At 43.9% G+C, this 16,187-nt stretch overlaps 1 protein-coding gene across 2 annotated transcripts in view; it reads left to right on the top strand.

Moving 5' to 3' along the window:
• LOC137641490 (NAD-dependent protein deacetylase sirtuin-3-like) overlaps positions 1–16,187 on the top strand; it is an 89,359-nt gene that overhangs the window by 32,505 nt on the left and 40,667 nt on the right. The gene's annotated exons all lie outside the window — the stretch shown is intronic.

Genomic DNA, 16,187 nt, shown 5'->3' with positions numbered 1-16,187 from the left:
TGATCATTTTTCCGGGAGTTTATTGCCAAACAAATAGCTAATATATTTTAATTATTTAATTATCCATAAAGTTTTGAGGTGTTTATTAATACTTTCAGTAGTTTTTTGTTGTAGTTTACATAATGATGTTAGTTTTTTATGTGAATATTTGTATGGTACTTCAATTTTAGACAGTTGTTATGCCATTTTTATTGCCTTTCGTTTGTTTCTTCTCTAACAAGTCAAGTATCCAAGACCAGTCCTGTGGTGTTTAACCATAGATTTTTTCTTAGCTATATATTCCTAATTATGTTCTTTTGTTTATATATATTGTTTTGTAAAGAAAACTTTCCTGAACCCTTATTTTCTCCTACACGTCTAAAACCAAGACTACACCCTCTTCGGCTTCTTCCTTTCTTACCTAGAACCTTCACGCTTGATTTTCTCTTCCTCATATAGTATACGGTATGGAATTTTCAGCTCAGTACTAGGCATATTTGATGGACTGTAAGAGGTTTTCATCCATTAGACAAATATCTGTCAGTGTGGAATGCATAGATAGTCTTTCTGAGGGATGGGTCTCCATGCCAGAATACCCTGGACCTTTCAGCGTCCTTTCTAGTCCACCTCTTTGAGATTGGAAGCTTAAGCTATCAACTTCTTGTCGTGAGATTGGAAGCTTAAGCTATCAGCTTCTTGTCAAATGAATCTGTACCGACAGAACCTCCTGATCAGGCATTTGACATGAATTTAGACTTGAACATGTTTCTCAAGATTACTCAAGTGTTTTGCTTTACAACGATCATCTCCACCAACCCCTTCAGTGTCCAGGTCCCGGATAGAGTGCTGAGTTTTTGGCTAAATTAGATAATTCCTCCATTTCCCTTGAAGTTACTCTAGGTAACTAATTTTTATAGCATTAGTTTTGGGAGCATCTGTCAGTGAGATTACAGCATTAAAGAGAGATCAGGAATTTTTTGCCATCATTTTTGTTCATTTCCTAATTTTGACTGCAGGCCTTCTGTTTAGTCATACAGTAAACGAAAAGCCTCGTCAGATTGGTTATCCTCCTTATATTAAATCCTTAAGACAGGGGAATGGTAACTTATATCTAGTACAGTATCTATCTTGCAATTATACCTGCAGAGATCCACATGCTTAGAAGGTAGTCTGTTTCATATACCCTGAACAAGAAGTCCCTTTTAACAGGAGCTCTGTGCATTCTAATGAAATCCCTTACCAAGAAAGCTGATCCTTTCTACCCATAATGTCAGAAATATTTCTTCCTCATAGACACTTTTATTTTGTTTAATATGCAATTTCACAATATCCAGAACCTTACAGCTTTCTGATCATATAATGTTAATAAGGCCCTTGTTGAAACATCTTTAAGCTGTTCAACATGCATGTGGAGTATTCGACATATTCATGAATCTTAAAAGGGGAGATCTGATAAAAGAGGGTGATACCAACCAGGTCCCTAAGCTATAATGTAATGATAGGCATCTAGTCTCATCTCCAGAGTTTTTTCCTTATGAGGGGATTGTTACACTTGCTAGTTATTCCTACACTGACACAAACTTCTGAGTTGTTTATATAAGTTACTTCTAGTTTCGTTTTCTAAGACAAGACAATCAAAAGAAATTGGCTAGGTTACGTCATGCTTCGTTGCTAGGCAACCTGCCGCACATGAGCATATTGATTGTTCAAAGTGCTTGTCCACAACTCCTCTGGTTGGGAAGGAGGTCGCACGTTTCTTCCTTTTCCTCAGTGCATAGTGCTTGTGTCTCTTGTGTCTTTGACCTTCATTTTCTCTTGCGCGCTATCATTATTTGTGAGTTTATGTATGTGTCCCTTACGACAATTACTGCAAGTCGAATTCGATGCATTCTTGCCCTGGCCAAGATTGTTGCCCCTATGGTACAATTTTGAGTTGGGTAGAAGTAGATCCACACCCGGTTTGTCCTTCATGTAGGAGTAAAAGATGTTCTGTGGAATCACCATGTGAGTACTGAGTGGTCATCCTCCCAGTGGAAGAGATATCATTCTTGCCGCAAGACATACTCTAAGAGATCTCGTTCCTCCTCTTCGTCTTGTCAGTAATGACAAGAAGCGTAAGATTGGTTTTGCCGCGAATGTGTCAAGAGTCCTCTGAAGCTTCAGTCATTCATGACTGAAGCTTCAGAGGCCGTAATTTTGTTAGCTTTTTATCACCCAGTGTTATTAAGCTTCAATATGAGCGTGAACCAGTTCTTACTGTGGCTCCCCTGGCTACGTTGAATGGAGATTTATATATGTCAGATTACACAGATAAGATGTTTCCCCCTTTAGAGGTGTCTTCTATCAGAGCAGTGAAATTTTCTCCGCATTCCCGTCAGAACCTTAGAGTAAAGCCTGTCATTTCCCCCCCCATACTGAGGTAGTCTTACTGAAAGACCACTATTTCCAGTCTCCACCTCAAAACAAAGAGCAAGGCCTGCCTTGTGTGGTTAGGGGTCCTCTGCAGAGATCGCCTCAAAAGAGTTCCCAGGATAAATCAGTAGACTTGTCATCTTTTTATTATGAGGGTGGCCGGACCACTTCAGCTGTGTCTCCCCCACAAGACTTTGCATTGCGTACATGCTCTAAGTAGGCCTCTCCTTCAAAGCTTAATAACGCAGTGATTCGAGTATAAAAAATCCTGCTTTATACAGAATATCAGCTAATAATAATGCAGCTAGGCCAAACATTCAGAGTAACAAATCTAAAAGCACTGCTGTATCTAAACCTGATGACGTCAACACATGACTCAACTCCGCATCTTGAGCAGGCCGACAGGTCTAAGCAAGTTGTCACCTCTAAACATCATGACATCACTAAACATTTCGCCCTTTGACACAAGAAGATTTCTCTGCATCATAGTGATGGTAGGGTTAATGTTGCTATATTCCCTCAGTATTCCAGAGGGCGTGGTATATTATCTCCATGTTCTTTTAAAGTTCACCCAGAGTTTTATAAACTTTCGTGTGGGAATCAGCATGATAAAACCGTATCTTATGCAATAAGAAACCTGTGTCTTACGCTGATGACAAATCTACTAATTGTCCGGACAGACCACAGGTGTTCAGCCTGATGATCATGATGATAATAATACACGTTCTGCAGAACATCATTTTATTTCAGATAATTCTTTGCAGGTACAGATTGTAGATAAGGGACACAGACAGTTTCCCCTCTTCCCAAAAATCGCTCCCCCCATCGGACACAGATGAAGGATATAGTGGCAGACGATGTATACGTGATCCTTGCCATAGGCGTTCTAGATGGCAGTGTTGAGAACTCTCTCTCGCCTCTTGAATTGAGCTCTGAGACTTCAATTCCTCCTCCTCACGGTCAGGTGCTAGAAGCTAATGTTCTTACAACCAGAGTGAGCTGGACTCCTCCCGCTCCTCCTCCGCCTCCTTATCCTGTTACAATAGAAAGGACTCAAGGGAAAGGATGGATCTTTGAGGAAGAGTTAAGAACTCAACAGCTGGTAAACAGAACACCCAAATCTTGGTATTATAACTATTAATGACTCTCCGAAGAGCCTCATTGCGTGCAAAGCTCTGCTGATGTAAACCCCCCCCCCCCCCCCCCTTGAGGCATTGGTGTCTAGCTCTGGAGCCTCACACTTTATTATTTCTCCCATTACAAACCAATAGAGGGACAAGAGAGTGCGCCCATCACCAACATAGTTCAAACACCTTGAATCCAATCAGGTGACTGCTTCTACAATAATTGCCTCTCAAACAACAACTACATGTGACCTGATGCCACTGTGACATCATGTAAATAACTCTTTTATAAACTAATTATCGCTATACAGTATTGACTATTTACTTATGAAAAATCTCTTAATATTTTCTCACAATCTTCTCTATATACCTAAATATCAACCCTTTCTAATAATACTGTACTTCTTCACTTAATAACATTTCAACTATCATACTGTACTACTGTATTCGAAATTCTCTTACTTAGAAGAAAGCATTAAAATAAATCCTCTAACTAATCATTCTGAACTATGTTCCAACACACATTGGCAGTGCCACACAAGTCTGCCTGGATTAGAGAACAAGGTTGCTGGCTCTTAATCTCCTCTTATAACTCCCTTCTTGTCACACCTTAGTGTTTTTATCAAAGCATATTGGTGGTAGAATACCTGGACAAAGGTATTCTGGGCATGGTATGGAACACCCAGTCAGAGATATTCTTTGCATGACTACTGTTTGTCTAGCTGTTAGAAGATGGAGTTGGACGTGAAGCAACTCGATTGTCATCTGTATCCCGATTCAGTGCGGGCAAGGAGGACTTCCTAACAGTCATTCTGACCAGGCGGACTCAGATAGTGGGGTTCAAGGGCTCTTTCTCTCCCTGAGTAAGCCATCTAAGTCTTGACCCTGGCGGGAGTTACGTACAAGATGTCAGATCAGGACTTCTCATGTCCGGAAGTTTTCTAAAGTACTGTTAACCAGTACAGGGTAACCAGGCATCCCTATTACTGTATAGGTCTTCCGATATCAGGAGAACGCTTACACGCTCCTTCCCCTTCTGTCTGAGGAGGAGACTCATTCATAAAAGGGTTTTGACAGAGCAATTGCTGCAGTTTCAACAGGCAGAATAGCACTCAGAGATACTCTTGCCTGCAGAGATATCGAGAGAAATGTTATCTGCTTTCCAGGGCTACTCATGCAACCTTACTCAGGGATTTACCACAATCATTCATGTCCATACGACCCCTCACTTGGAGGGCATTCAACATCACCCTCCTCAGAGAGGCTTTCCACAATCAATAACAAAAAGGTTTATTCCCTAATATTGAGGTCGTGGAAAGAGGCTTTTCACCATTCACTATTTCTCGCCAGGACAGCGAAGCTTGCTGTACCTCAGGGAGTAGTCTTACTCGATCTCAACCGAGACAGAATACTGCTCGCTTTAAGCCTCACCTTCAAACCAAGCAGAGTTAACTTTTACTATTCAACGGAATTGTCTCTCCTCGTACAGAGTTCCGAGCTTACCTATTCTCAGCTAGAAGTCAGACCTCCTCCTTGGAACATAATCCACAAACTACGATCTCTGAACCACTGCATCAGTCATCAGACCGTGACTTGACACTTAAGATGGTCTTCCTTCTTGCTCTCACCTCAGTAAAGAGGGCCAGCAAGTTGCATGGTCTTTCTTATGACATACATTTTAGTGGATGGGGACATAGCACTCACCTTTGTATGTGGGTTTGTTGCTAAAACTCAAAATCCGGCGGTAGCGGTTCCACAATGTGGACCCTCCCAGATCGAGAGTCTTCATTCTGTAACTGGCTATCCAGATCAACAGTTACTATGCCCGAGGAGGGCTCTGAGGTTTTACCTCAAATGAACCACACAAACTCACTCACGTGTTAATGAAATGTTTTGTTAGCAAGGGCAGTGTTAAAAGGAGTCACAAGGAACACAATCTTCTCATAGATTCATTACGTAATAGATTGCACCTTGAATCCTGACTCTTCCCCACAAGAGTGTAGACCCAGAGCTCATAATTTTAGGGGCAGTAGCCCATCCCTATTATTTAAAAAGAACTACTCTGTGGCACAGCTAATCAAGCAGGTGTGTGGAAGCATCAGACGGCCTTCAAAGCCCACTACCTCCAAGATGTAACCCACTCGAACCTGGATACCTTCTCTATTGCTCCTGTGGTGACTGCCTAGCATGTGGTCTGAACACCTCAAGCTCTCTTGTCGGACAAGTAGAAGGCAGTTAAGGGCAGACGTTACCTGTGGTAGTCTGGGATGAATGGCAGAGTGACTGGCTTTTTCATTCCTTTATCTTCCCCTCTCTTGGGGTACAGCACCTTTGGGACACTGCAAGCTGTCCTCCTCTGTCCACTGGTATGAACCACTTCCCTTATGTAACCTGATACTGTACAGTATATTATTATATGTTACGTCCCCGTTCTCCCATCGAGGTTGGAGTCGGGTGATTTGTAAAGGTTAATTCAGAGGCGCTTTCATAGTCTAAGAATTGTACTTGGACAAGTCACATTACTTAGTTAACACACAATCACACAGATTGCCCAGGCCATTAACTCATTCATACGCACAAGAATTTATCGAGGTGTCAGCGTTTTCCTCTTTTAAGCTCGTGCAAAGCACAGAGACACACCCCGGGTCAAAAACCAGCCTGTCGGTTAGAACTTCCACCCACTTAACCCTTTTACCCTCAGGCTATTTGGAACTTTCCAATCCTTAACCCCCAGGCATTTTTTTTTTCAAGCACATTTTGCAATATATATTTTTTAAATTGCTCTAACAGCCTTAATTTTCATCATAGAGAGGTCAGGTTGGTCTCATTCTTTTGGAAAATGCCTGAAGTTTCTCATAAAGTTATCAAAAATATGCAAAAACAAATGTAAATAGCAGTTTTTTGCAAGGACGTACCAGTACGTCCATGGGGGTAAAGGGATGAGTTTTGTGAAACGTACCAGTACGTCCATTGGGGGTAAAAGGGTTAAAGGTGAGTCTTTCCCCATAAAGAGCGAAAGGGTTTGTATGGGAACGTCGGAACAAATAACAAATTTGAAAGTAATTTGTATTTTTCCTAACAATACAAAGCTTGAGCTCTTTATACAAATTTGTTCTGCCATCACCTATCCCTTTAAGTCCTGCCTGCAATCAAAAGTGTACAGTATAGTACAGGTGTGTGCAAGCCGGGTAGCCAGTACTACCCCCTGCTAACTGGCAGTGGAGTTATACCTCGCTAAAAGTCTTATAGTCGAAAGTATATTCCATATAAAGAGCTCAAGGTTTGTATTGTTAGGAAAAACACAAATTACTTCTAAATTTGTTATTTATCCTTTGTCAAAACCCCTTTTTTTGTTCATCCTTATCTTTTTAACTATTATCAAAATCTTTATATCCCTCTGCTATGTCAAAAGATTATATTCTCACCATATTCTTAGCAAGTAATAATAATAATAATGTCCTTGATTTCCCTTCAAGTTTTATTGTAGACTTATTTGTCATTTTCCTTGTCTTCCAATAGCCCTTTTTCTTTTTTTTTCTTTTTTCTTTTTTTATATATAAATTCTGTCACTTCAAACAGTCTTACGGTTTATTCTTATTTTTTATAACACTTTATTTTCATTACCCATCTATGCAGAGCGAGAGAGGGTGTGGCTTTATTGCTGAGTGAATGGATGACAGGTAAAATAGTGGAATGGAAGGAGATATCATCTAGGTTATTGTGGGTAAGGGTTAGGTTGGGTAGGGAATGTTGGGCGTTTGTCAGTGCGTATGAGCCAGGTAGTGAGAAAAGTGAAGAAGAGCGGAATGAGTTCTGGAATGAATTAACTAGGTGTGTAGAAGGACTGGGTAGAAGGAATTATGTAGTTGTCATGGGTGACTTAAATGCTAGAGTGGGCGCTGGAGAGGTAGAAGGTGTCATTGGGAAGTATGGCGTACCAGGTGAAAATGAGAGTGGTGAGAGACTGGTAGATATGTGTGTTGAACAAGAGATGGTAATAAGTGCTAGCTTTTTTAAAAAGAAAGATAAAAATAAGTATACATGGGTAAGAGTGGCAAATGGAAGAGTAGTAGAAAGGGCATTAATGGATTATGTGTTGATAACTAAAAGAATGTTTGGAAGATTGAAAGACGTGCACGTGTTTAAGGGTATGGCTAACGGTATGTCTGATCATTTTTTGGTGGAAGGAAAATTAGTTGTAGCAAAAGAGTGGGGGAGTAGAGTAGGTGGATGTAAAAGGGAGCTAGTGAGGGTTGAAGAGCTAATAAAACCCGGGGTAAAAAGTAAATATCAGGAAAGGTTGAAAATGGCATATGACGAGGTGAGAGTAAGAGAAACTGGTAATTTAGAGGAGGAGTGGAAGTTAGCAAAAGAAAATTTTGTTGGGATTGCAAGTGATGTATGTGGCAAGAAGGTTGTTGGAGGCAGCATGAGGAAGGGCAGTGAATGGTGGAATGAAGGAGTGAAGGTAAAAGTGGAAGAGATAAAGAGGGCTTTTGAAGAATGGCTGCAGAGTAATAGTATAGAGAAGTATGAAAAATATAGAGAGAAAAAGGTGGAAGTAAATCGCAAGGTACGTGAGGCAAAGAGGGCAGCTGACCTGAGGTGGGGTCAGGGACTGGGTCAGTCATATGAAGAGAATAAGAAGAAGTTTTGGAAAGAAGTGAAGAGAGTAAGGAAGGCTGGCGCAAGAATTGAGGAGACAGTGGAAGATGGAAATGGAGGGTTGTTAAAAGGAGAGGAGGCAAGGAAAAGGTGAGCGGAGTATTTTGAAAGTTTGCTGAATGTTGAGGATAATAGGGAGGCAGATATAATTGCTGTTCCAGGTGTTGAGGTGCCAGTGATGGGAGATGAGAATGAGAAAGAGATTACAATAGAGGAAGTGAGGAGAGCACTAGATGAAACGAGAGTAGGAAAAGCATCTGGTATGGATGGTGTGAAAGCTGAGATGTTGAAGGAAGGGGGTGTGACTGTACTTGAATGGTTGGTGAGATTGTTTAGTATGTGTTTTGTGTTGTCAATGGTACCAGTAGATTGGGTCTGTGCGTGTATTGTACCACTATATAAGGGTAAAGGAGATGTGCATGAGTGTTGTAATTCAAGAGGTATTAGTTTGTTGAGTGTAGTTGGAAAACTGTATGGTAGAGTAATGATTAATAGGATTAAGGATAAAACAGAGAATGCAATCTTGGAAGTACAGGGTGGTTTTAGAAGAGGTAGGGGTTGTATAAATCAGATTTCTGGGCTCAATCCCTGTGCCGCGCAGTGAAATGCTCCTTAAGCACCATTTCAAAGGAATATAACTGCTAATATTACCAGAGAAAAAATGTAAAGGAATGCTAGGTTGAACTAGCTCGCTCACCTAATGGTGTCGGTATAGACTGGGGCGAAATACCAGAGGTCTCGTACCATTTAGATTTCTCCTCTTCGAAATCCCCCAATAGTGAGGTGCCGTTCAACCTCCCCTGCCTCGCAGACCAGTACTACTAACTCAACCCACGCTTGCCCATCACTCCTTTCAAGCACCTGTTTGATATTAGTCCAAGTTTTTTATTTCGTGTGTTTCATTGGATTTATCATCAACTTTCTCTCGATGGCCGATTCCCAAGATACCCCATCGAAGTTAAGTACCTTATCCATGAGTTTTTAACTAGATTGGGCAGTGTCATCTTTGTTTTTATTATTTAGAAGTGTTTATATATGAGCGGCGTCCCCGTTCTTTCTTTCGCCTCTGCCCTTTGTCTCGTTAGTTCGTCCGTCTTTTATATTCGTTCGATCCTTTAGGAGTTTTTTCCTTATATTCATTTAGTACACCAACTTTATGCTTTCATATAGCAATATTCATTTAGTACACCGACTTTATGCTTTCATATAGCATTTATTTTATGTTATCCTATGATATCGGTGTTAGCGTTTCATCAGGAGTAGGTTATGTTGGTATGCCTGCATTCGTGCATGTTGGTGGATAGCGTCAACATTGAGATTGTTTCGCTAGTTCTAGGAGCTTTAATTTCGACCATCTCACTTATTATTAGTAAAACCTTTTGTTTTATTACGCTCCACCTAGTTTTACGTTTGGTTCGAGTGGGACTCTCGCGTATTTTGTTGTTTTTACTGTTCGATCTACCGCTTCAGTAACTAGGTTGGTACCCCTGCTTTCCATCTGCTGATGGCGTCATGCTTCCTCCCCTACCACTCGCCCGAGTCCCTCTCTCGCCATATTTTTTTTTTCTGCATGCCTAACCTTACTTACGTGATTTCGCTTTTAATTCATTAATTATTTTTATGTATTTGTGCATTGATATTATATTTATTGCTTACTCCGTTATGATCATATTTTTGGGATTTTCATGTCATGATTAGGGGATCTCCAGTTGGTAGCCCTGTCTACCACTGCGCACTGGCGATTTCCCTGTACCATTACACCCCCCCCCAACAAGTTGGGGAGGTTATTCCATCCCCCCCCCCCTTCAGTGTACACCCTTCCTCTCACTCGATGGTTGTTGGTTATGATTTACGGGTCAAGTATGCTTGTACCTCAGTCTTCCATCAACGTTCCGACATATTGAGGACTGAGTATACCAACGGGGTATGACTTAGTCTCATTCATTCATACCGGGCGGTTTCGTCTCCCCCCTCCCGTCGCCATCGGTCGGGGAGGGGGAAGGCCGGGACCACCGGGGACTATCACACGTGATTAGTCGGTATATCTGCACCTTGGTGTAACCTTGCTTTTAATTACGGTTGTTAGAATGAGCACTTATATTAGGAGTGTCCTCCCCTACGGTACCTCATGCTATTATCGTCCGTATAGGACTTATTATATCCCATATCATTATTTTATATTCTACATGAATCATTACCTTTGTCCCGGTACCTCAGGTAAGGTAGGGGGGGTTTCCACTGGCTCCCCCCGCGCTCTCCCGTTGTACCCTCCCGTCATCAGACATCGGAGCCGCCGAGCTCTTAACTACATGATCGGTTGACACTGACACGGTTTTGATTAATATCCTCCCTCCGGGAGCCCTATTCATTACAGACATTAGTTTTTGATCATAATTGGCGTTTTCTATTTATGTACTTTAAGGATGTATCTTGGGTACTTTAAGTTTACTTTAAGTTACTTTAAGTTTACTTACCAACCCTGTTCCCCGGCCACGGGGGCCCCGGAACTAGTTATGATTATATATTAATCACTGTTTTTTGCATCCTTTTTCATACCCGGCTCTGCCGGATTGCTATTGGAATAGTCTCAGTTCTCTGCATGTTTAGTCTAAGGCTATACATTTATTTTATTAACTGGCAGGTCCCGGACCCTCCGGGACCCCTTATAGAGAAACTAGTAGATGCTCATGGACTATTCCTTTTACAGGTGGTCCGTTGCTGGATGACAGCCTGCGCGGCCGTCCTTCACCAGCCTTGCGGCCATGCTGTCTGTCGGTCCCACGCGGACTGTGGGATCCAGATGGACGATATTGTGGTATGGCACCCTGACAACTGCCTTATCTGTTATGACCTTATCTCCACCCTCGCTTCAGATTCGGTGAGCCTCTTTCAGTCATTTTTGTATTTACTTCCCTTCACTGGGCGACATCAATATGATAGATAATCATTGACTTCTGTTATGAATCTTCGGGTTCATTTATCATTTTGTCCTCGGGTTTGCTAACCTTATCCCCGTTCTTTCAGAGTTCCCAGGCGGTTAAAACTTCAGCAAGAGCCACTTTGAAATTGTGGGTAGGCGGCTTCGCCCGTAACGTAAAGGCCAGGAAGCCCTACGTCCTCTCAGAAGATTATTGTAGACTTATCTACCCGAACGCAAAATCTTCGGCAGCAGTGCCTAGGCAAGTGGCGGCTCCTATAATTGCTGACATTGCGGAAATCGTAGAACTCAATCTCGTCCAGGATACAGACATCCCTGACGACCCGGACCCCATTGAAGACAATGTTACGGCTCTGACCTTAGACATAGAGCCCATGGTTTTTGACGAACCTGACACAGGTAAGGTTGTAAGTGAGGCAGGTGGGTCTGGCGCTAAGACCTCTCTTCTTAGCCCCTCTTTTTCTCCAACTTCTAATAATTTTTCCTTTCTTGGTTTTGAAGGGAACCACGAATCCTCCCCAAGATCGCTCTCGGTTCCTGCCAAGGTCAAATCTCAGAAAAGACCTTTAGTGAGGACTCGTCAGAATCCTACACTACCTGGATCATCGAAGCCCAAGAAGGCTCCCCTCCCCGGAGCTCCTAGTGACTCGACTAGCACTGCCCCTATGTCTCAGGACCCGGGAGTGCAGTCATCCCCCTTAATTACCACAACCAACCTCGACCCGGAGGCCCTCACGAATATGTTGTCGAGGGTCGTTACAGAGCAGATTAGTTCTATACTTTCTGCCGTCACCAGAAGACTAGATACCCTGGAAAGTGGACTGCCTCAACAACAGCAGTTCCTCATCCCGGACGCCTCAAAACTTCCACCCTTCACGAAGAACAACCCGTGGAAAATGGCGCTCCACTGTCCTTTCACGGACGGAATGTTGACCATCGAGGGTTTTGGGACCAGGCCCATTGAAGATTTTGAGTTCTTCCCTCCCGGTCTTCAATTTCCTTTCCCCGGCTTCGCCCGGCTTACGGAAGAGGCTCTTGTCCGACTGGATAAGGTCCCTAAAGAGACCGTTATCTTTCCGAAGGAACAGGCTCAGTCTGTTTGGGTTCGAACCTTAAATGAGTGGGGTTGTACAAACACCATGCTGACCCCCCACAAGAGTACTTACACCATGTTTCTTGTGGACGAACAGACCCCCACTCCTTGCGTCACCAAAATGGTTGAATTAGCCCTTCAGGCAGTGACCGAAGATAAGCCTTTGCCACAACTCCGGGAGACAGATCCTACATCTCTGCTGTTCCCATCAGATAATGAATGTTGGCTTAACATTCAATCGACATTCACTTCTGGTAAGCTATCCGCGGACTGTGCATCGACGCAATTCAGTGAACGCCTCCCAAGACTACCTGAAACCTTATGACGAGGAACACTCTTTTAAAGTTATGACTAAAGCCACCCTGCAATCTTTGTTAGCAGACTGCTACGACTTCTTGGTGACCAAAAGACGTTGCCGTAAGCATGTCTTATCTGAAGCCACTATCCGCCATGAGCCAAATAAGCTCATTAAAGCCTCTGCTTGGGGTCCGGACCTTTTCCCGGAGGACATGGTCAACTCGGTATTGAGCGAAGCTGCCAGAGTGAACCAGAGCCTCAAAGTCCGTTGGGGTCTCACTCCCAAACGGAAGTTCGAACAATCGAGCATTCACTCCCGGGGCAGAAAAAGGCTACGCCCTTATAGCTCTACCCAATTCCGCCAACCTATTCAAGTAGTCCAGTCGGCCCCGGTCTCTCAGGGCATCCAACCCTCCACCTCCAAGTCTCAGCCCCAAGTGAAGTATGTCCTCGTCCCTGAAAACCAAGTGGCTTCGAACTCGTTTACCTCTCCTGTTTATAACCCGGTCTATGAGTCCCGGTTTTCCTCCCAAGGATACCAACGAGGCAGGGGCCCCGGTTCGAGGGGTTCTTTTCAGAACAGAAGCAAAGGGAGATATTTCTCCCGTGGAAAAGGGTCACGTGGTGGCCGAGGCGGTAAAACCTCCAACTACTGACGGTCTTCAGGTAGGAGGGAGACTTTATGTGTTCCGGAGTCGCTGGAAATTCAGTCCTTGGGCCTTCAGCATAATCTCCAAGGGCCTGGGGTGGAGTTGGATAGAAGGGCCTCCTCCACCGAACAGATTCCATCAACCCTCGACACCGGACCTACTTTTGTTTACCCAAGATCTTCTTCGCAAGAACGCGATCAAGGAAACGAAATATCTGAAGTTTCAAGGTCGCTTATTCAGCGTTCCGAAGAAAGACTCCGACAGCCGAAGGGTCATCCTCGATCTGTCTCGACTAAACTTGTCCATTCAATGCGACAGGTTTCACATGCTTACCGTCTCGCAGGTGCGAACCTTGCTTCCCCGTGGGGCCGTCACCACCTCCATCGATCTTACCGATGCTTACTATCACGTTCCAATAGCGAGACACTTCCGCCCATTCCTAGGATTCAGACTGGACGACAAGGCTTACACGTTCAAAGTGATGCCTTTCGGGCTCAACATCGCGCCCAGAATCTTCACGAAACTGGCGGAATCGGTCATTCAGGAACTCCGATCCCATGGAATCCAAGTCGTCGCATACCTGGACGATTGGCTAATCTGGTCAGACAACGTCGAGGATTGTCTCAAGGCAACAAACAAGGTGATCCAATATCTTCAGTTTCTGGGATTCCAGATAAACTTCGGAAAGTCTCGTCTGACACCAAAGACCAAATTTCAGTGGCTGGGATTACGGTGGGACCTACGTTCTCACACTCTATGTCTCCCCAGGTCCAAGAGGATAGAGATTGCGAAAAATACCAAACGCTTTCTTGGGGAAAAGGTAACTTCCAGAAGGAACCAGGAGAGGATTCTAGGGTCCCTACAATTCGCTTCAGTGACAGACCTCCTTCTGAAAGCGAAATTGAAAGACATCAACCGAGTTTGGCGCTCCAGAGCGAACACCAAACGTCGGGACAAGAAGACACGCCTTCCTCCCATTCTTCGGAAGAGGCTTCTCCCATGGACAACCGCCAAGAGCCTATCAAAATCGGTCCCGTTGCAGTACCCCCCTCCAAGGATAGTCATCCACACGGATGCCTCCCTATCAGGTTGGGGAGGCTACTCCCAACACAGGAAAGTTCAGGGCCTTTGGTCTACAATGTTCCAGCAATTTCACATAAACGTCCTGGAGGCCATGGCTGTCTTACTAACCTTGAAACGTCTTTCCCCGGCCAAGAAACAACATCTGAGGATAGTCCTCGACAACGAAGTCATAGTCCGTTGTCTAAACAGAGGGGGCTCCAAGTCAGGTCCCATCAATCACGTGATGGTGGCAATCTTCTCCCTGGCGGCCTCAAACCAATGGCACCTATCCGCCGTTCATCTGGCTGGAGTTCGGAACGTTGTGGCAGACGCACTCTCCAGGACGGTACCGTTGGAGTCAGAATGGTCACTAGATCGCAAATCCTTTCAATGGATCCTCTTCCAAGTGCCGGATCTCCAGGTAGACCTCTTCGCGACGGAATCCAACCACAAGCTGAAATGTTATGTGGCCCCCAACCTGGACCCTCGGGCTTACGCCACGGATGCCATGTCTCTCGACTGGAACGCCTGGGAAAGGATTTACCTTTTCCCACCGGTGAACCTACTGATGAAAGTGCTGGACAAACTTCGAACCTTCAAAGGTCAAGTAGCCCTGGTGGCCCCCAATTGGCCCAAGAGCAATTGGTTTCCTCTTTTACTGGAGCTGAATCTCCACCCTCACCAGATTCCCAACCCGACTTTGACCCAGATAGTACAAACGTGCACTGTGTTCGCTTCCTCAAACATTCAGACCACCCTAACTTTATGGACTTCATGAAGTTTGCGGCACACAAAGGGGCTAACATAGACCCCCAGAATACTTTATTTTTAGAATCTGACAAGAGAGACTCCACTCTTCGTCAATATGACTCAGCGGTCAAAAAACTAGCTAAGTTTTTGAAAGATTCTAGTACTGACTTTATGACACTAAACCTAACGGTAACCTTTTTCAGAACCTTGTTTGAGTCGGGCTTAGCAGCCAACACTATTACTACCATCAAGTCTGCCTTGAAGAAGATTTTTCTAATCGGCTTTAATATAGATCTAACAGATTCATTGCTAGCTTCGATCCCAAGAGCCTGTGCCAGACTGAGACCATCTTCTCGTCCTAGCCCGATTTCCTGGTTTCTCAATGATGTTCTTAAACTAGCGTCAGAAACCGTCAACGATTCATGTGAGTATATCCCTCTACTCAGGAAAACTCTCTTTCTCGTGAGTTTGGCATCTGGCGCCAGGATTTCGGAATTAGCTGCCTTATCAAGGGATCCAGGCCACATAGAGTTCCTTCCGTCAGGAGAGGTCCTCCTCTCCCCAGACAAGGTCTTCTTGGCCAAAAATGAAGACCCTCAGAATAGATGGTCCTCCTGGAAAATCATCCCTCTCCTTCAGGATCCTTCCCTATGCCCGGTTACCACTCTAAAGTCCTTTCTATCAAGGACTTCCTATAAGACCTCGGGACCCTTGTTCATCAGGGAGCGGGGAGGGACTATAACTTTGAAAGGGATCAGACAACAGATCTTGTATTTTATTAAACAGGCCAATCCAGAGTCTTTTCCTCACGTCCACGACATTCGGGCGGTAGCGACCTCAATAAATTTTTTCCATCATATGAACTTTACAGATATCTCTAAATATACCGGATGGAAATCCCCCTCAGTGTTCAAGCGGCACTATCTTAAACAATTAGAGGCCCTTCAACTCGCTACCGTAGCTGCAGGGAGCGTGGTATCCCCCGGACAAATTCCTTCTAACTAATCCCTGAATCCTATATCTTCCACCTTCTTCCTCTTACCTGCCTCACTTACAGTTCCTACCTGAGTTCGGTTTGTTGTATCACACCCATGGGTGTTCCTAGTTCGTAACATTGCCATTTTATTATCATTGTTCAATTTATTCTTCCATACGAACTGTATTTCTTTAGTGTTCAAGTGTATGTACTTTGTTCCAGTGTTTGACCTTAATTGGTT

The sequence above is a fragment of the Palaemon carinicauda genome, chromosome 5 (genome assembly GCF_036898095.1).
Source record: "Palaemon carinicauda isolate YSFRI2023 chromosome 5, ASM3689809v2, whole genome shotgun sequence".
Classification (NCBI taxonomy): domain Eukaryota; kingdom Metazoa; phylum Arthropoda; class Malacostraca; order Decapoda; family Palaemonidae; genus Palaemon; species Palaemon carinicauda.
Note: the sequence above shows the minus strand (reverse complement) of the source record. Positions and strands in the feature narration are given on the sequence as shown.